The sequence below is a fragment of the Rattus norvegicus genome, chromosome 18 (genome assembly GCF_021556685.1).
Source record: "Rattus norvegicus strain SHRSP/BbbUtx chromosome 18, alternate assembly SHRSP_T2T, whole genome shotgun sequence".
Taxonomy (NCBI): Eukaryota; Metazoa; Chordata; class Mammalia; order Rodentia; family Muridae; genus Rattus; species Rattus norvegicus.
In genome coordinates this window covers 60453546-60472891 of record NC_141551.1, presented here as the reverse complement: position 1 = coordinate 60472891, position 19346 = coordinate 60453546, and the positions used below count along the sequence as shown (strand labels likewise).

At 45.2% G+C, this 19346-nt stretch overlaps 1 protein-coding gene across 7 annotated transcripts in view; it reads right to left on the bottom strand.

The window, feature by feature from the left end:
* The window catches only part of Nedd4l (NEDD4 like E3 ubiquitin protein ligase), a 332826-nt gene that overhangs the window by 296267 nt on the left and 17213 nt on the right, over window positions 1–19346 (bottom strand). Inside the window, exon 1 of one of the 7 annotated variants that reach the window (XM_087592386.1) lies at window positions 8516–8559. The gene's annotated coding sequence lies outside the window, so the exon portion shown is untranslated. 7 annotated transcript variants of the gene reach the window in all.

Here is a 19346-nt window from a genome sequence, read left to right as displayed (position 1 = left end):
CCCAGAAACACACTCAGATCTTTCTAACCTGTCAAAAGATAACAGTCAATATCATGCTAATGAGACAAGAACAGAAAGACATTGGATATCTCTTTTCAGTTCCATAAGCCAAGGCCAGGGTGTGGGGCAGGGTTGGGGTGGGGGACAACCTAACTTTATTGTTATTTTAGGTGTTCTTTGTAGGCACTCGTCGGACCTGAGGACACACATGACCTCAACTGCAACCCCTCCCCAAAACAACCCCTATGCAGCCTGGCCATGAGCCCACCAAGCCTACTCAGCGTGGGAGGAGGGGAGCCATCACCTCAGCAGAGGTCCATGGGCAGCAGTGAGCAAGGGAAGACGAGGGAAGGACCAGGAGAAAAAGGGAGCAGTTGTTCACCAGGGCCTGGGTGACCAGAGTGACAAAGAGAAATGTACAAAGGCTAAGCTGCAGGCTGCGTCCCTGAGGAGGGCTCTGCAAGCTCCAGTGACAGCAAGGAAGTGGTACTTAACTATGCAGACAGGGTACAGCACTACTGTCTGTGGCCACAGCACACCGTGAGGAGGGAAAGGGGCCAAGGTTCCAAGAAACCTCAGGCCTGCCTCAACTAAGTCAATGCGTGGAGAGAGAAGGATGGAAAGGAGGAAGGAGGGAGGGAGGCAGGGAGGGAAGGAGTGTGTTAGGATCCAGGGCCTCACTCATCTTGGGTATACACTGTCATTAAGCTGCACCCCTAATCTCCCGTGTCCCTTTCTAACATCTTGTATGCCTTCCACATAAATACCTTTTTAAAATGGCGCCAATTGTATGAGAGTGACTACAAGGCTCCAGCTTTAGTCTATTCCAGGCCTTCTCCATCGCTCTCCCTTCAGACACATAATTCCCTTCTAGTGTGGAATACTGTTTGGGTAACTGGTGGGATTTTTTTTTCCCTTACCACAAATGAAGTCACTGCTGTCAAATGACTCATAAGCCCAGGCCACCAAGCAGCCCCCCCAAATGTATGACATGTCTCCCTATATGACAAAGTTTCCAGTGAGCTTCCACAGTGAAACAGATTCATACACTGGTGACACTGGTGATAGGGGCTGCTCACCCTCCTGATGCGAGGGATGGCAGATCTCTCTCTCTCTCTCTCTCTCTCTCTCTCTCTCTCTCTCTCACACACACACACACACACACACACACACACACACACACGCCCTGACCAACTCTAGTTCATTGATTTAGATCATATAGACAGACACACACACCACATCACACCCCACACACACACACCCTGATCTGGGTAGTTTGAGGGAGGTATTTAGTGACTCCTTTGACAGACTAAAAAGCTGGGTAAATATGAGTAGTTAACACGCCTTTCTCATATTTATCAAACAGCACTCAGTTATTCAAGATGCCTGTAAGATTAATACTTCTTTTTTTTTTCCCCCCCGGAGCTGGGGACCGAACCCAGGGCCTTGCGCTTCCTAGGCAAGCGCTCTACCACTGAGCTAAATCCCCAACCCCAAGATTAATACTTCTTGAAATACTCCACCTTGGATATCTGGGGGGGAAAAAATTCTAATTTTACATTTAGCAAAACACACAGTCCCAATCCCTCACAACTTGTAACTGATAACCTGCCCTGCCCACTTTAATGAAGTATCTTTGTGTTGTTATTGTTGCTGTTGTTGTCGTTGTTGTTTTGGCATAAGTATTGCTTACATTATTGCTTTAAAGGAAACTGTGTATGGATGAAATGGCATTTGAGTAAGAGACTAGTCTCTTGGGTTTAGAATAAGGTTCAGAATTTTTTATATCCCCTTCAAATTTGTGGTTCTCAAATTACACAAAAAAATTGAATTTGGGCCATAGTGGCGTCTGTGTTTTTATAAGTTTTCTACATCACAAAAGTTCTAGTCTTTATCTCACATTCACTAACTCTATACAATCCTCATATATCGTCGGTCTTTCTTAAGTGCCACCATTTACTCACGGCCTATATTCCTTCCCTGTCGGTTTGACACTCAAGGCTTCTGCTAAGCCCCTTGGATATGCATAGCATTTCGTGCCCCACCAGACCTACCGTATTCCCAATTCCAGAGTCACTCAGAAACTCCTCTTTATTCAACACAACCTCTGCATCTGCAACTAGGAAATGACATACATGCCGGCCTCCAGCATCCTACCATCCATCTCACGCACAGTGAGAGTCCACACGGCTTCACTGTCTACACTTCTACCTCCTATGCTGCCAGTGGCCCCTAGTTAGTTACATAGCCCGACTGAAGGGCAGGTGTGGGTGGCAAGAATTTGAGGCTTCTCCAACTCCACCCTTCCCGTGTCATCCCACCTTTCACCTGTATGGTAACTTCTAATTTCCTCTTTCAATCCCTGCAAGAAGAACCTTGCACGCCAGGCATCTTCTCTACCACTGACCTATGCCCCCAGCCCTCTTTTTACTTTGGCCTCACTAGTTACCCCCGTTAGCCTTAAATTAGCAATCATCCTCCTGAAAAGCTGAGATCAAAGCCATTCACCAGCGGATCCAACTTACCATGGTTCTTAAAGGGCTTGCTTGCCACACTTGGGGCTCACACGGGCCTACAAAGAACACCTAATCGAGGATGACAGAATCGTAAATTCCTGAAATGACATTTAATGAGTGGATGCCTACATTGGAGCACCAAGACCAGAGAAGAACTAGGATAGAGAGGACAAACTCCCTCCCAAGGCATGCCTGGCTCCAATCGCTAAAGAAGGAATGAGTCTGTAATCATAATATACAGATAGTGGGCAAAGGAACTCCTAGTGTCATGGGCAACATCAGTGACACATTACACGTGTGTTTCCATGAAGACGAATCTTGTGCCACAGTGTGTTAGCGGGACCCAGCACGGAGGCAAGAGATCAGACGCTGAGTGGAAAGCTTGGCTCTTCGTTTAGCAGATACAGCGGCACTGCCAGGAGCCCTAGCTGCTTGGGATGCTAAGGTCTCTTCAAAGTAGAGACAAAGCGCACACACTCCAGGTTGTAGCAGAGATGAAAGGAGTGAATTCACCCAAAATCCTGGCTCAGAAAAAGCACTCTGTATGCAGGTGGCCACTGTCCATGAGCAGCCACCACACCAAGGTCTGTGTCATTATATACTAGATTTGTAGATGAGAAAATGGGGGAAGGGTTCCAAGCAGGGTCCATCATCCCAAAGACCAGGGAGATTCAACTCAAAATCTCAGAAGCTTCAAAGTCTGATCTCTGCCTACCATGGTGGGCTGGTAAGTGCTGGAATTCCCTCCATCGCTGTGTCAAATTGTACTCACCACACTTCAAGACACAGACCAACTGCTCCAAGGCTCATAGAGAATCGTGCGGGTAGGAAGGGTCCTGGGTCCTGATGTGGTGGGAGATGTTCATGGGACGCAGAAGGACCTCAAGGGGCTGTCATGAGCACTTGGGCTCACAACTGCTTCTTTAGGTTCACAGTGGAATAAGGTGTGTGGGCCTCATGCACAGTGTAACAGATACACCTCAGAATGAGGAAGATGCTACTCTCCTCATGGAGTTACTGGACAGCAAGGACATGCCACCGTGACATGAGAGGACATCTGTGGGGACCCAACACAAGAAGACATCCCAGCTTTCGTCCAAGCTGAGTCTGCTCTCAATCAGCGTATTTTCAAATAGCAGGCCCCTATATAAGACTTTCTATGAAAAGAACAAAGATCTTACCTGCACATTCAATAAAACAAATCAGAGGCGTTAATGTCAATAAGACAGGAAAATGTGGTTGGCTCAAGAAAATGGAATAAACCAACCAATTATTTTCTTTGACACAGTCTCACCATGAAGCCCTGGCTGGCCTGAAACTCCCTAGGTAGATCAGATTAGCCTCAAACTCAAGAGATCTACCTGCTTCTGCCTTCCCGCCTTCCAAATGCTGGGATTAAAGGCTCATAACATCACACCCAGTCCAACAAACACTCTTTAAAGTTTTAATAGATCTTATGATACAGTGGCCTAGGCTTTTGAGTCCTCACACCAACTCTCAAAATAATTTATAATAATTTAGCAATACTGTCTTTGACCAAGCCTCTAAACATTTGACATGGCCGGGGTTACAGCTCAAGAACAGAAAACCCTCAAAATGTCACAATCATCCTGAAAAGACTGAACTCTGCCCATCTCTGCGATGGGCTGCTACCTGAGAATGTAGCTGCAACAGGGAGGGAGGGCCTTTCAAATTGTACTCAGCATCAAATTGTAAATGACATCACCAAAGCAGGCCCAATTCCAGTGGGCCTGTACCCTTGTACTAAGGATACGGACGCACAATGGAAAACTCATATAAGCAAAGGGAGATAGCCATCAATAAAACAAGGAGAGGCACAGAAGTAACCAGGATCATACCTTGATATTGGGGTCCTAGCTCCCAGAAGTATGAGCAGACATAAGCTTGTCACTTACACCTTGATAAGACAGACCTAGCTCAGAGCTGCTCTTCTGATGATACTACATAGCCCATCCCACTTTGGTGCTCACAAGGTATACTGGAAGACATCTGAATCTAGAGTCTCCTGTCAACTGTCATTCCAAACCTCTTATCTTCCTGTCTCGTTCACTGCCCATCAACCTCTCCCAAACCCTCTGGAGCGGCATTTTCTCCAGCCATTTCCTCTGTAAACAAACAGAATGAAGCAAACCCTGAGTTGGACGGGGAAGCAACGCATGAAAGTTATGCTTTCTCTGAGACCACAACTTGCAGACAGCCAAGGAAAGACTGAAGTCATCTCTAGTACTGAGGCTGCAGCTGCAGGGACACACAGACCGGTCTGTCTCCTGAACCCTCGGCACATGCAATGATGTGAAGCTAGCAAGATGAGTTGAATGGGCATCTGTAGAATTTGAAAATATTTTATTTTAGCTCTCTGTCCCCCACATAAACTGGAACCTCCACATAGAGACATACTAAATATGCCAGGCAGAAATATGCCACGCAGTCTGGTCAGTGTCATCACCACACTTGAACCACAAGTCTCACTTAGCTCCCTCACGGCCAGGGTGACCATGGAAACCAAGCTTTTCCTTACACAGGAAGGGGGCGGGGCGCTTCTCTAAACAATTTACAGTTGGCATTGAAGAAGAAAAGTAATGCGCCAGGTGCATTTACACAAGATACAACCATAAAGTTCTTAGTCTTTGCAATGGCAGATGAAACAAAGTAAACTGTCTACCCGGGACACCTTTTCTGTAAGAAGCTTTCTCTAGAGACCAAACGGTAACAAAGTAGCAAGCGCAGTTGAAGTTCAGAGGAGGCATATTATGGGCTGTCAGTAACATGGGCCACTAGCACCAGGTTATCACAGTATGTCATAGTCGTCTATAAGGTGCATCATTCAACAACGAGCCCATTAGATTGGCCATGATTTGTTCCATACACACTTTGGTTTTTTGTTTTTTGTTTTTTGTTTTTGTTTTTTTGTTTTGTTTTTTTTTCCGGAGCTGGGGACAGAACTCAGGGCCTTGTGCTTGCTAGGCAAGTGCTCTACCACTGAGCTAAATCCCCAACCCTCCGTACACACTTTGTACATGTAGTGAAATACCACACTGTAAGCTCATAAATGTGTAATTACTACAATACATGCGAATCAAAATGCTTCCAAAAGTTCTGAGGTGGGGAAAGTCAGGTTTTCTGTAAAGATTTGTTTTATTTTATTTATATGAGTGCATGCGTGCGTGCTTGCTTGCTTGCTTGCTTCCCAAGGATTCACCTGATGCAGTTCTAGGAACCAAGCTCGGGTCCTCCGAAAGAACAGCAACTCCTACACACTGAGTATCTCTCCAGCCCTAAAGGTAAGAGTTGTACCTACCCTGATCTTATCACCATGTGATGAACATATATACTGAAACACACTTACTTAAAAATAGGCACATATAAAAAGGAAAGCTTCATGGGATTAAACTGTTTTAATCTAAAACTTTAAAGTGCTTCAGGGAAGCATCAGGGCAAACAAAGAGGCTCCTAAAAGCCAGGGTACTGCTCTCAGCGGCGTCAGCCAAACAGCAGCACACGGGTGCCTTGTCTTGAGGTAAGCAGTGGCTGTTGCTTTTGTAGTGAAGTGACCCTTGGAAAGGCCCACAACCTTTTCTGAAAGAACTGTCCTGGAAGACCTCACTTCAACTGGCACTGAAAGACACAGAGACACTAGTATTGGTGCTCTACCGGTAGGAAGCGGCTGGAATGCACACACACAGCTGGTCAATAAAAATGATACAGATGTGATATAGCGAGTGCTTGTTTAGTGCCAAACATTGGAGCTGTGTGCCACACAGCCTTACATAATATACTAATTATACACTTCCCCCAAAAACCATGTGATGAAGTTTCGAGATTATCCATCCACTAATTGCCTTGGATTAAAAAATGCTTTTCTCAGAAAAAAAAAAAAAAAAGAGGAGAGAGTCATGGAAGCCAACTCGAAGCCTGAGTTACACTTAAACTACGCTGGCCATGTGATCACCAGCCCTGTTTGATGTAGCAGAACAAACCACAACAGTAAGGGACTAAGACTCCGGGCTCAGGAATTCTTCTGTAAAGTTTTCTGTAAAGTTTGGGGCTTGAGGAGGTGGGCTCAATCTTTAAAGGACTGGACAGAAGATCTAATCCCCACAGATCTTATTCAAAATACAAGACATTTTAAGAAGCCAGGGCAGGCTTGTAGTCCCAGTGCTGGGAAAGCTGAGACAGGGGGATCCTATCTAACCAGCCAGTCCAACCTCCTTGATGAGTTGCAGGCCAATGAGAGACCCTATCTGGAAAACAAAGTAGAAGGCACCTGAGGGTGTCCTGTGCATTGCTCCGGTACCTGCACATGCACAAACATGTGTGCATAAGACACACCAATGCACACAAACAGTTAGCTTCTTAAATGGGTCATATATTCCAATGATCCAAAAATGAGCACTGGAATACACACCATGCAAACATCCCTCTCTGATGCTAGTCTCTGGGTCTCTTTTCTTGCCCCACTCCTGCCCACTCACACATACTCCACAGTGACCCAGCTGCTGCTAGGTTCCTGGGAATTCCTCTGAAGTCTTTCTTAAAGATACCAGCAAATATAAAAACCTCCTTCCCTCTATCTCACCGCTATATCTGAACAAGCTAAACAGCCAGCCACTCCAGAGGCCATTCCTTCACAGAGGTATAGGTATAGGCATTCTATAGAGTCCAAAGACGCTCCAGCCGAGGGTTTTAGGTGCTTACAAGTCAAGATGACGTATGCAGGAAGCACAACTCAAACTTCAGTATCTAAGCAAAGTCAGCTGGAACCGAGGAGTAACACCCCATGTTCTAATGCTTCTAAATGAGGTAAAACACAAAATAATAATTATCAGGAATCCTGTCATCGGCTGGCCAGGCAGCCAGCTGTAAAATCTGTACAATCTGAGCCAACACCAATGATTAACAAGCACATGTGTCTCTCGCCAACCTCCAGTTCAGGGTCCTGAAAAATCTCTTAGGAGAATCTGTGGTTAATTAGCATAAAATATTCTTCTCTTAACGAGGGAAGAAATGACTAGTCCTCTCTCAGAAGAGAGCTACAGATGCAGTTCCACTTGGAAATGAATACAGAACCTGTGAGACTTTACCAACCACGCCAGCAATGGGGGATTCACGTTCATTTACCAAGTGTCCCCTTTCCACATTGAGAGATGTCAAGGCTTCAAATGATGACATCCCATCTGAGACTCCAAGCTCCAAGCCTTGAGCATACTTTGTCTTTGCAAGGTCTCCAGCCCCTTTGCTTCCCGTTTGCCCATTCATCTCGTACATCAGACCCTATCTTTCCAGCCTCTCCCATCAGTCTATACCCCAGCTCTCTAGACATCCATTTTGCTTTTTCTACTTTGATGATGTCACCTTTGGTCCCATATCTCCTCAGGTCCACCCCTATCCCCGCCACAATCTAAAATGTGTCACCATAGTCTGGAGTGGCTGGCACACTGCCCTCCACCTTGACCCATTGCTGCCACCCCATGGGCCCATACAGCTTTCCCTACCTGCATCAGATCCTCACATTGCCAGATTACTGTAACGGAGAGATTTAACATCTGCCCCACTGGAAGTTTGCATGCACTTAAGTCCTAGCTCCCATTACCTCCAGTGTGACGGAATTTGCAGACCACGACTTTAAAGAAGTTAGGTTAAAATGAAAGCATTAGGGTGGGCCTCTAGCCAATCTGACAGGCAGCAGAAAAACAAAAAAACAAAACACACACACACACACACACACACACACACAAACCTATAGCATGTGGGCACATATAGACCCCAGGGGTGTGTCTACAAAGAGACTTCCTGAGGACATGGTGAGAAAGCAGCCAGCCACAAGCCCAGGAGACAGACCTGGAAAGATCCTATGACACCTTCATCTTGGACTTTTAACGCCTGCAGAGCTGTGAGGACACAGATGTATGTTCTTTAAGTCTCTGGGATGGTGTTTTGCTATGGCAGCCATAGTGAACTAATAATAGAACTGCCCTTACCTTCCTCCCACAGTGCCGAAGCTCGCCCAGCTCTTAGCAGCCTCTCTGCAGTTCACACCAGACAACTCAATCCTACGAAAGTTACAGCAGTTCTTATGGTACTCGGAAGGCTGTACAATCACCTGATTGGAGAAAAGGTTTAATACCTGGGCGAATGCTCGTAACATCAGCCATTAACACCGCACCTTAAATAGCAGCTGCTTTTCCTTTCGTCTATCCGGGAATCCTGTGTAACACCACTAAACCAGCGGCTGTTCCTCCTGTATCTTTGGGCTCATACACCACACAGCCTTCTAGGACTGGTTGCTTCACTTCATTCCTTTCGGGGTTCAGGCCTATTCATGGAACAGACACACAATGTTTTGTTGTTCGTCCTCAATAGTTAAAGAACACCTGGGCTATTTTCACCCGAGTCTGGAGTCACACCTCGATCTTAAAGCCAGCAGGTAGATCTGGTTAACTCTCCAAATGCCATGATATAATCAGCAGGAGAAACATCTCATGCTACACTATCACACATTTCTATACACACACACATACACACACACACACACACACACACACACACACACACACACGATTAATTGTGCCTTTCTCTACAGGCTTTCTGTCAACAACCACCAAGTCTCTGTTATCATAAAGTGCCATATTAGATCTATATATGCCATTAACAGCACATATAAGTCACTGTTTCTGTAAGTTTTGATCTATTAAAATGTGTATTTAGGGCAACTGTCCTCTAAGGTACACATATGCACCATGCACACGCATGCATACACACCCACAATGTGCCCACACACACTCATGTACACACACATATGCATACACACACACCTCTCCCACACAGTCACACGTGCACACACACCATATACACAGATACACACACAAGGATGACGAAAGAAACTTTTCTACTTAGAATCCACGTTCCTAACAAAAATATTTCTCCCTTTGAGTTATTCCAAGAAACTGACAGCAAAGGACCTTTTTTTTTAAAGAAGAAAGAATAGAAGGGTGCCGTACAAAAAGGAAGCATTTGCACTATTTGTTTATTAAAACTTTTTTTTAAAACATGACTTTATAATTTAAAAGGCAGCATAACAGCCATAAACAGAATTATCCCAAATATGCTAAAGAATATGTGTTAAAAAATAGAACTGTAAGCCAGACATTAAAGGCCCAAGCTCTCAATTCCAGCACTAGGCAGAGGCTGGTGCACCTGTGAGCCTGAGGTCGGTGTGGTCTACATGGTGGGTTCCAGGACATCCAGGGCTACAAAGTGAGACCCTGTCTCAAACCAAATCAAAAAAAAAAAAAAAAAAAAAAAAAAAAAAAAAAAAAAGAGGGAGGGGGAGGGAATGAATAGAATTAGAATTAAAGATTTCAAATTGCATCTTTAATCCTGGTTTCCAGTCACCTTCTGTTCCATTCCTTCCTAAAACAACATAAATGTCTTCATTTCCTGCTAAAATAAAATGCATGGCCCTGGCAACTAACTATAAGGAGACATTATTAGATTGGGTTGTTACAACCCACTAGAAGGAAGGTATGCTTGGGAAAGAGGTAACCTGAGTTCTATGCAATAGAGAAACTGCTGGCAAGGCCAGACAATTCGGCATAGAGCTGGCCAACTCTAATTTTTTTAATTGAAAATATCTTTTATTTGGGGGTGGAGAGATGGCTCAGTGGTTAAGAACACTGCCCTTCCAGAGGACCAGGGTTTAATCCCCACCACTCACATAACAGCTCACAATCATCTGTAACTCCAGTTCCAGGGGACCTGGCACCCTCACACAGACAAACATGCAGGCAAACCGCCTATACACATAAAATAAAAAGAAATGTCATTAAAAATAAAAGAAAGTTTCTCTTTTTTTTCCATAGAATATACTCTGATCACGGTTTCCTCTCCCTGATCTAGTCAGCCAACTCTGAAGGAAATTGCTTTTTCTATGATAATTAAGTTAAGTGCTCTGAAAGGGAGACTGCAAACACATGGGTTCAGAGGAAGAGCAAGAATTAACAGCACACACACACACACACACACACACACACACACAGCAGCAGCAGAAGCAGGAGCAGGAGCAGCAGCAGCAGCAGCAGCAGCAGCAGCAGCAGCAGTAGCAGCAGCAGCAGCAGCAGCAGCAGCAGGGCAGGGCCACACAGATTTCCTTGTGCTCAAACATCCTTTTGACCAAACAAATTTCCTGCATGGGTTTCCTTCCAAAGCAGCGTAGCTGTTTCAACTCTGGGATGCATTTCTCCAAGAGCAATTTCATTTCCAAAGTGAGTCCACAGACACCTGTTTCACACACACGGAAGTTGAAGTACCGAAAGTTCACGGTTCATGGAGAACAGCAAATAGAGGTAACAGCAGTCTGCACACGGTCATTTAGAAGGGCCAAGCAACACTTCCTTTCTGGAGTGACCGTGCTTGGGATTTGAGTTGCTTAAATTCACTAACGATAGTCACCTGTTCTCTCATCTCAAGTTGGCCTCTCTTGCTCCCTGAGGAAGCCTTATTCCTCACAGCTGGTGAGCTGCTCCAGGGAGCTGAACGGGGAGAACCATTGTCCCAAGTCCACTCCAGCTGCAGGAGTCACCAAGTACCTCACTGTAACTTTCTGTCACAATGCAGACCCCTTAGCTTACCTGTGTGGTCCAACATTTACTCTACTGTCTCTAGCTAATAAACACACCATTCTTTGCCTTTCTCCTTCAGAGTCAATGGGTCAAACCTGACTCCCCACAGAGAAGAGCTGAATGTGTGCCCTGAGAATTGGGATCTGGTCCCAGGAGGCAGCGGGCACAGGAATGAGGAACTTTCTCCTGTTCTCTACAGTCAGGTGTTTGTCGTAAGATACATTTGAGTCCGCAGATTATCCAGGAAGGGACTCAAATGGAATGAAAACAGGTGGCTCCCCACCATCCCAGACCAAATCTGTCAAAAAGGGATGAGGTATCTAGTAGAAATACCCCTGCCGGTTTTGCCTGTACCAAAGCCACAAGTTCTACCGGAGTGGCCAAAGCCTCAAAGATTATGATGTCAAGCCCAAAGCGTTGACCAGAGCGTCAGCCTTGAATGAGGAATTGTTCGTGCGGATTGACCACACACTTCAGAGCTGGTGCCTGCCTGGTCCAGGGCAGCTCCTCACCGAAGGCTCTCCTACACAACCACTGGGGTCCCATCCCACCTCAAACTGTCCTTTCTTCCTGTTCACCGACACTGCCTTCAGAATTTTGAAGGTTTATTTTATTTTTATTTTATCCGTATAGGTGTTTTGCCTGCATGTATGCCTGGAGGGACGACTTGCCAACCTTGTTCCATCTAGTGCTGAGCCAGCAGTTACCATAGGAAGCTTGTCAACTCTGGAAGTGATTATCCTATGTCCTTGGGCCAACTACTCCCTAATGCTTCTCAATGGGGTTTCCTTCTTTTTTTTTTTTTTTTTTTTTTTTAATTTCCCAAGAATGCGGTCCTTGGACAGTTGAGTCTTGTCAGCATTATGCATTTTGGGTGTTGGGCTTTGAGGAGAAAGAAAGGACTTCTGCAACCAGAATGGCATGAGTTATGAGTGTGGTGGGTGGGAGCTGTCGCGTGACTGTGCACATACGGCCTCTTAATGGCAAACGGAGTGCTTAACTGTGTTTCGGGCCCTGACCATGGGATTTCAAAAACAGTCCAAACGCTCTAAAAGGTGGGTGCTACTCCTACTCCTGTTATGTAGATGAAGAAACTGAGGCTTGGGAAGGTCATGATTCGCCCAGCTCATGACTGAGGACTGATGTATCTTGATAGTATGCAGGCCGCCTACCTCCAAACCCTTGAGCCTGGGTTTTAGAGAAAGCTGCTGAGGGCCATATGTAGACTGGGGACCTCTAGGGAGGGACATTTATGTTCTTCAGAGCTGAAGGTTGAACCTGGAATTGCAGGAGCAGTTTTGGGGTGGATGGAGTCATGTCACTTCCTTTTTCCCTTCCTGTTTGAGTTAGATCTATAATTCTGATTGGGGGAGCTGGATGGAGCAATATCTGTTTTGCCTTCGGATCCAGGTTCAATACCCAGCACCCACACACCTTGCAGGGCTAGGGCCTCAAGTAACTGCCACACCCAGCCCTACGTGCTCTCTCCAGCGAGGAGAGGAGCACTTAGCATTTGCACCACACAGTGTCTGTGACACCAGTCCACTCTCTGCCTCCATTAGTCTTCCCAAAGCCAAGTGGGGTTATCGCTTTCCCTCAACAACAGACAGTGATACAAAGCCACTCGCAGGGCAATGAAGCCCGTTTCCACTCAGCCCAACCCAGCAGTCAGTTTCCGGCCATGTGTCCCACCCGGTCCCAGACCAACTGAACAAGAAATAGCCTAGCCATTATCACCCTTCTCCCTCAGAGAAAATCATATTCCACACCAGCTCCCTTCACTCTCCTTCAAGGCACCCTACCTATGATTTGTGTTCTCCACAGCACCCCAATTCACACATTCTCTCCTTAAATACCAGGGAAACATAGATGAGGTAATGAGAACATCGATTAAAATGTGTCTCTTCAGGGTAAGGGAAGAGAGCTCAGACAGTGACTAACTGCTTGCTATGCAAGCATAAGGGCCTGAATTCTAAACCCCAGGTCTCATGTAAATAGCCAGATGTGAGGCAGGTGTGAGGCAGGTGTGGGGCAGGTGTGGTGGCATGTGGCACTTGTAACCACAGTGCTCAGGTGGCAGGGCCAGGGATATCCCTAGGGCTCGCCAGCCAGCCATCCTAGCCTAATGAGCAAGCCACAGGTAGGTCCCAGTGAGAGACTGTCTCAAACACAAGTTGGAAAGCTACCGGGAAATGATACTTTAATCTGACCTCTGGCCCTCACACAAGCATGCTTGAAAGTACACCTGTGGGGCACACACACACACACACACACACAGAGAGAGAGAGAGAGAGAGAGAGAGAGAGAGAGAGAGAGAGAGGCCATCTTTGATAAGACACAGGAGAGCCATTCATTTCACAGTCAACTTAGGCATGTACGAAGAACAATATATCCTCTCATTCTACAGGGCCTCTGCCCTACCTCCCCTACCCCAATTTAACCTTTCCTGTTCCCAAATAAAAGACACAGTGCCAGGAATGTGATTAGCATTCAAAACCTGACGGGGCCTGTTTAACAATTCCTGAGATTCGAGCCTCCTTCTCCCACTCACCTCTGTCCACACCCTGGAGCTCAGCTCTCCCCCGTGGACCTGCGCACTACTGACTGCTACAAACCTGAGCACTGTCTTGTTTTCCTATGTTACATAAGACGGCCTGCAAGAAGCCAGTGGGCATGAACAATGCGACCTTTTTTTACACGCGCTCACTGGATGCTGGACGTCACTGATCTTGAAACAACATTTTCAAAAATGAGGTTTATTTTAAAGTAAGGCACATCCTGGGCTCTTAAAAGCCCACGTCATGGCATCATTTTTTTTTTCCTCTTAGGAAATTTCTTCTAAGTCAGAAAAAGGTTGTCAACCTCTCTCAACCTTGGTAAAAGGAACATTTCTTTGGGTTCCGATGCCTCCCTTGCTGGGGGAGCTGTTTGGCATATTATGAGATGCTTAGCAGGATGCCTGGCCTCTCTCTACTCACTCAGTAGCTGTCTGTGGCTCTCCTGCCTCCCAGAATGACAACTAAAATGTGCTACGTGTCACCAAGTTGACCCTCCAATCCAGAGATGCTTGGTGACACTTGGCAAAAGTGTGGGCATTGTGGTTCACACTTGTAATCAATCCCAGCCTTAGGGAAGGAAGCAGGGAATCCTAAACTCACTGGTTAACTATCCTAACCTACGTGGTAAGCTCAGACCAATAAGAGATTTTGCCTCAAAAAACAATGAATATCTAGGAGGGGTGGGTGTGGTTGCCACAACTCCATTTTAACGTGTGTGTGTGTGTGTGTGTGTGTGTGTGTGTGTGTGTGTGTGTGTGTGTAAGCTTCTATATCAGTTTCCATATGACTGTTTTAAAAAGTCTTTAATGGTGTTATTTTACCCCTCGCCATGCTCCCACTTCTATCCTGCCCTACCTCCCTTTAACCTTTCCTACTCCACTATAAAATACACAGTGCCGGGAATGGGTTCCGTCTTTCAGAGTTGTTGGCCAGTGAGATTCCACAGACGCCCAAACATTATTGTCAATGCACTTGGTTACCATACAACACATGACAATAAGACCCTTTTGCGGAAGACAGCGCCTACTTGTGTGACGTAATGGACAACTCAAGCCGGTATTAACCTGGAAGCTTCATTCCTACTGGCTAGCTTCCATAGTGCTGGGAGGTGATATCTACACCATCAGAGAAAGAAAGGGATCATGTTCTTACTCAGCTGTGGAGCCTGCAAGGCCAATAGGAACTGGCTGTGCAGGGCACGCCCACAGGTACAACAGTGATACAAGCACCATAGGAGTCACCAACCACTCTCTGCTGGGATCTGAGTCCTGCTCTGCAAGAAGAAATCCATCCATACCTGGCACCACAAACTGGGTAGGCAGGTCACAGAACCCAAAAGAGACCCTACTACTATGATTCAGCTAAATGGATATAGCGTTGAATTGCCTACTGATGACATCATTATACTCACTGATTAATGCATCTTCAACCCTTATCAGAGAAGCTTCTACTAGAAATTGATGGTCCATGGGCTGGAGAGAGATGGCTCAGCAGTTAAGAGCGCTGACTGCTCTTCCAGAGGACCTGAGTTCAATTTCCAGCAACCACATGGTGGCTCACAACCATCTGTAACTGGATCCCATGCCCTCTTCTGGTGTGTCTGAAGACAACTACAGTGTCCTCATGTACATAAAATAAACAATTGTTAAACAAACAAACAAAAACCATAGAGATCCACAACTGACCAACATGCAAAAAGAGACTGCCGAATGTTCAGCCCTAAACGGGACATCTATACCCCAACTCCCTCCTTCCAAGGCTAAGGGATCATTGTAGAAGAGGGGACAGGAAGAGTGTAAGAGAGGAGTGTAAGAAGTGGTGGATGACTACAGGGAAACGGTATATTCTGAAAACAGACAGGTAGCTTCATATACAAACTCAGAGTGGTTGTGTCAGCATGTACAAGCCCAAGACCAAAACCCAGCTTGAAGAGGGCATGAAATCTCCCCTCTAGGCATTGAGCTACTGGCAACTGCTAGCTGAGAAGGGAACAGTCATTTTTTTAAAGATTTTTTTTTATTATTATATAAGTACAGGGTGGCTGTCTTCAGACACACCAGAAGAGGGCAGCAGATCTCATTACAGATGGTTATAAGCCACCATGTGGTTGCTGGGAATTGAACTCAGGACCTTTGGAAAAACAGTCAGTGCTCTTAACTGCTGAACCACCTCTCCAACCGCAGGGGACAGTCCGTTTTCTCTAACAGTACAGACTCTGCTAAGTTTACTGTGCTCCAGCAGATGTCCACACACATCAGGGCAGCACAAATGGGTCTTGATGGATTTAATAAAAATAAATGAGAACACAAAGGGAAGGAAGGGAGAACTGGTTATGGGGGTGAATGAATGTAATCAAAGCATACAGAGAATTATAAAAGAACTAACAAGAAATTTTGATTTAAGAAAAAAAAAAAAGGTAAACGAGGAAAAGGAAAGGAAAGACACCTGAGGGTTTTTGGTTTGGTTTTGTTGTTGTTTGGCCTCAAATAGCAGCATGCTTTCAAATATCTATGACTGTTACATGTTCACTGATTGCTTTCAACAAGTACTCAGAGATGTTTGCCCAAAGAAAGCTAAGTCAGATAAAAAAAAAAAAAAAAGTTCATTCTTCATAAAGGGGCTATACTAGGAAAGCTATCAGACAGGTCAAAGCAGTGTGTGTGCGTGTTTGTGTGTTCATGTGGATGTTCCTGTTTGTTTGCACGTGGTATGTGTGTGTTCATGTATGTGGGTGTTCATGTATGTGGGTGTATGTGGTGTGTGTGTGGTATAATGCGTATACATGTGTTTTCATGTGTGTGTAGGTGTGTGGTGTGTGGTTGTGTGTATGTGCATGTATGTGTGTTCGTATGTGATGGTGTGTTAGTGTGTGTATGCATGTGTGTATAGGTATGTGGTTTGTGTTTGTGTTTAGGTATGTGGTTTGTGTTTGTGTGTGTGTGTGTGTGTGTGTGTGTGTGTGTGTGTGTGTGTGTGTGTGTGTTGGAAGTTGAAACCAGAAGCTACAGTTTTATTCTGTCCATCTAGGGGCTGCAGGACTGATGGTTTTCACAATCATCATACAGGTGGGGAGAAGAAACAGACTAAGGGCTGAGCACAACCATGGCATTATCATTTCTACTAAGATTCCAATGTCTTCCTTGAACAATCATTCTTGAGATTATTTGAATCTTTAATTTCCACAGTTCACATAACTTCAAACTAAAAGGCTTTTCTTTTCTCCCCTTATTTCTATGTATCTTTGTTTTACTTTATAAAGTGACTTGTTACATTTATAATTCTTAAAACAGAATCTAGGAAGCACGCATGCTTTCCTTTCCCCTGCAGCTGCTGATATAAACCACACTTAGTGGCTTATTTATTATCTTACAAGTCTGGGGGTCAGAGGTAGAAAAGGAGAAGGCAATTGATATAACTAGGTCATGTGAGGTATGGGCACATGAATTTATTTTACTCCAGCAACCATTTTATTATCAATGTGTAATCAGTAAAAACACAAGAACACAAACAAACAAACATACACACATACACACACACACACACACACACACACAGAGAGAGAGAGAGAGAGAGAGAGAGAGAGAGAGAGAGAGATTGCCCCCATTTCCTACTTTGACAGAGACTGCATTCCTCCATCACCACAACATCCTCATCTAAGATCTTTGCACTCTCAGGCCAGCTTCCTGGGCTGCACACCTCACTTCCTGCCTCCATGCTTCTGTAATAAAGCATCCCTTTCCCTTGTCCCACTACTCTGGAGCTCCAGGAGGTCACAAATCACATATCAGTCACTGCGTGGATGACCACAAGAGCTGGAAAGGTATAGTGGAGTCCCACAAGCTCACTGTCTGGTATAAACCTCCATTTCTTAGCTAATAGACCCAAGTCCTTGGGATTCTGAATTGCATCAGGTGTGCCCGCACAGACCCCCAGCCAGGTAAGCTAAATCCACTCCTGCACGCCTGCCCCCAGCAACTCACCCTACTTCAGAAACTGCTTTAACCAGGGTCTAGAGAGATGGCTCAGCAGTTTCCTGAGAATGTTCTCTGTTCTAAAAGGCCTGAGTCCAGTTACCAGCGCCCTCATGGGGCTGTTTACAACTGCCTGTACCTGTAACTTCAACTCCAGGGGGATCCAACACCCTCCTCTGGGCTCTGTGGGCAACTGCGATCCTATGCACGTATCCCTATACACATTAATACAGATAATTAAAAATAAAAATAAATCTTTTTTAAAAAACCGCCTTAGCATTAAATGTCAAGTTAGCTCACTACCCGTGAATCTGCTGATGGCAGCGGATTCAGAGGGCACTGAGGGAGAATGCTGGGAGACACTGAATCTGAGGCCTTCACTTCCGGAAGTCTAATGTCGACAGACATGGTATCAGATACATATGTCTATCTGCAAAACGAGATTCAAACATCCTATGAAGGGTACCGAAATGTGAACTTCCCTCTAGACCTAGTCAGCCTTTCATCATTGTATTGAAACACCCGAGACAAGATAATTATATAAAGAAGAGATTTATTTACCTGCCAGTTGGTTGGCTAAAAAATGCAAATAGCTTGGCACAAACACTGGTGACGGTCCCCCCTCCCCAAAAAAAGCCAATGGGAGTTACTATTCTAAACAGGAAGCCAGCCTCATATAAGGTTCGAGTATTTCCAACATCACCCTCTCTAGAATTTACTAGGATCCTGTGAGAAATATCTTAGTCCCATTGGAGGGCACAATATCATCAACAGACCTAGAACACTCTACAGAGCCCTGAGCCTCAAAGATTCCCTTCCTCTTCCCAACATCAACACGTGAAGAAAGAAGGTTCTGGCGCAGAGACTGTGGGGTGAGGTGGGGTGGGGGGAATCACTTCTAAGCCACATCACAAGTTTCCACTGGAGCTATACTCTACCTGACTAAAACACATGCCCTAGCTAACTAAAGACATCAAAAGAGAGGAGAGAATGTTGGAAAGAAGCAGCAAGTTGACAGAGTGGGAGGGGCCTGAATGAGGATAGTTGGGGCACATGCATATCCAGTTTATGAAATTGTATAAACTAAACTTTTGTCCAATTTATTAGCATACTATTCTATGTGTATGAGTGGTTTGCCTGCGTGTATGTCTATGCACCACCACATGTGTGCCTAATACCTTTTAGAGATGAGAAGAGAACATCAGGTCCCTGAGGACCAGAGTTATAGACAGTTGTAAGCAAACATGTGGGCTGGAAATTGAACCTGGGTTCCCCAGGGAGAGTAGCCATTGCTCTTAACTGCTGAGTCATCTCTCCAGACCCACTTTTCTTTTTTAAATGAACACTAAAACAAACTGGAAAGATAACTGTCTATGACCGTTTGCTTCTGTGAAGCTACATTCTCTTATGCTTCTCATGTGTTCAATAACATTATTATTCCTTGGCCAAAACAAAATCACATTTAACCTCACTGTAAGAATCCGGGCCTTAAATTATTTAAGTACTAATCACTTTTAAAAAAATATTAGGGGGTTGGGGATTTAGCTCAGTGGTAGAGCGCTTGCCTAGGAAGCACGAGGCCCTGGGTTCGGTCCCCAGCTCCAAAAAAAAAAAAAGAACCAAAAGAAAAAATATTAGACTGGGTGTAAAAAAAAAAAAAAA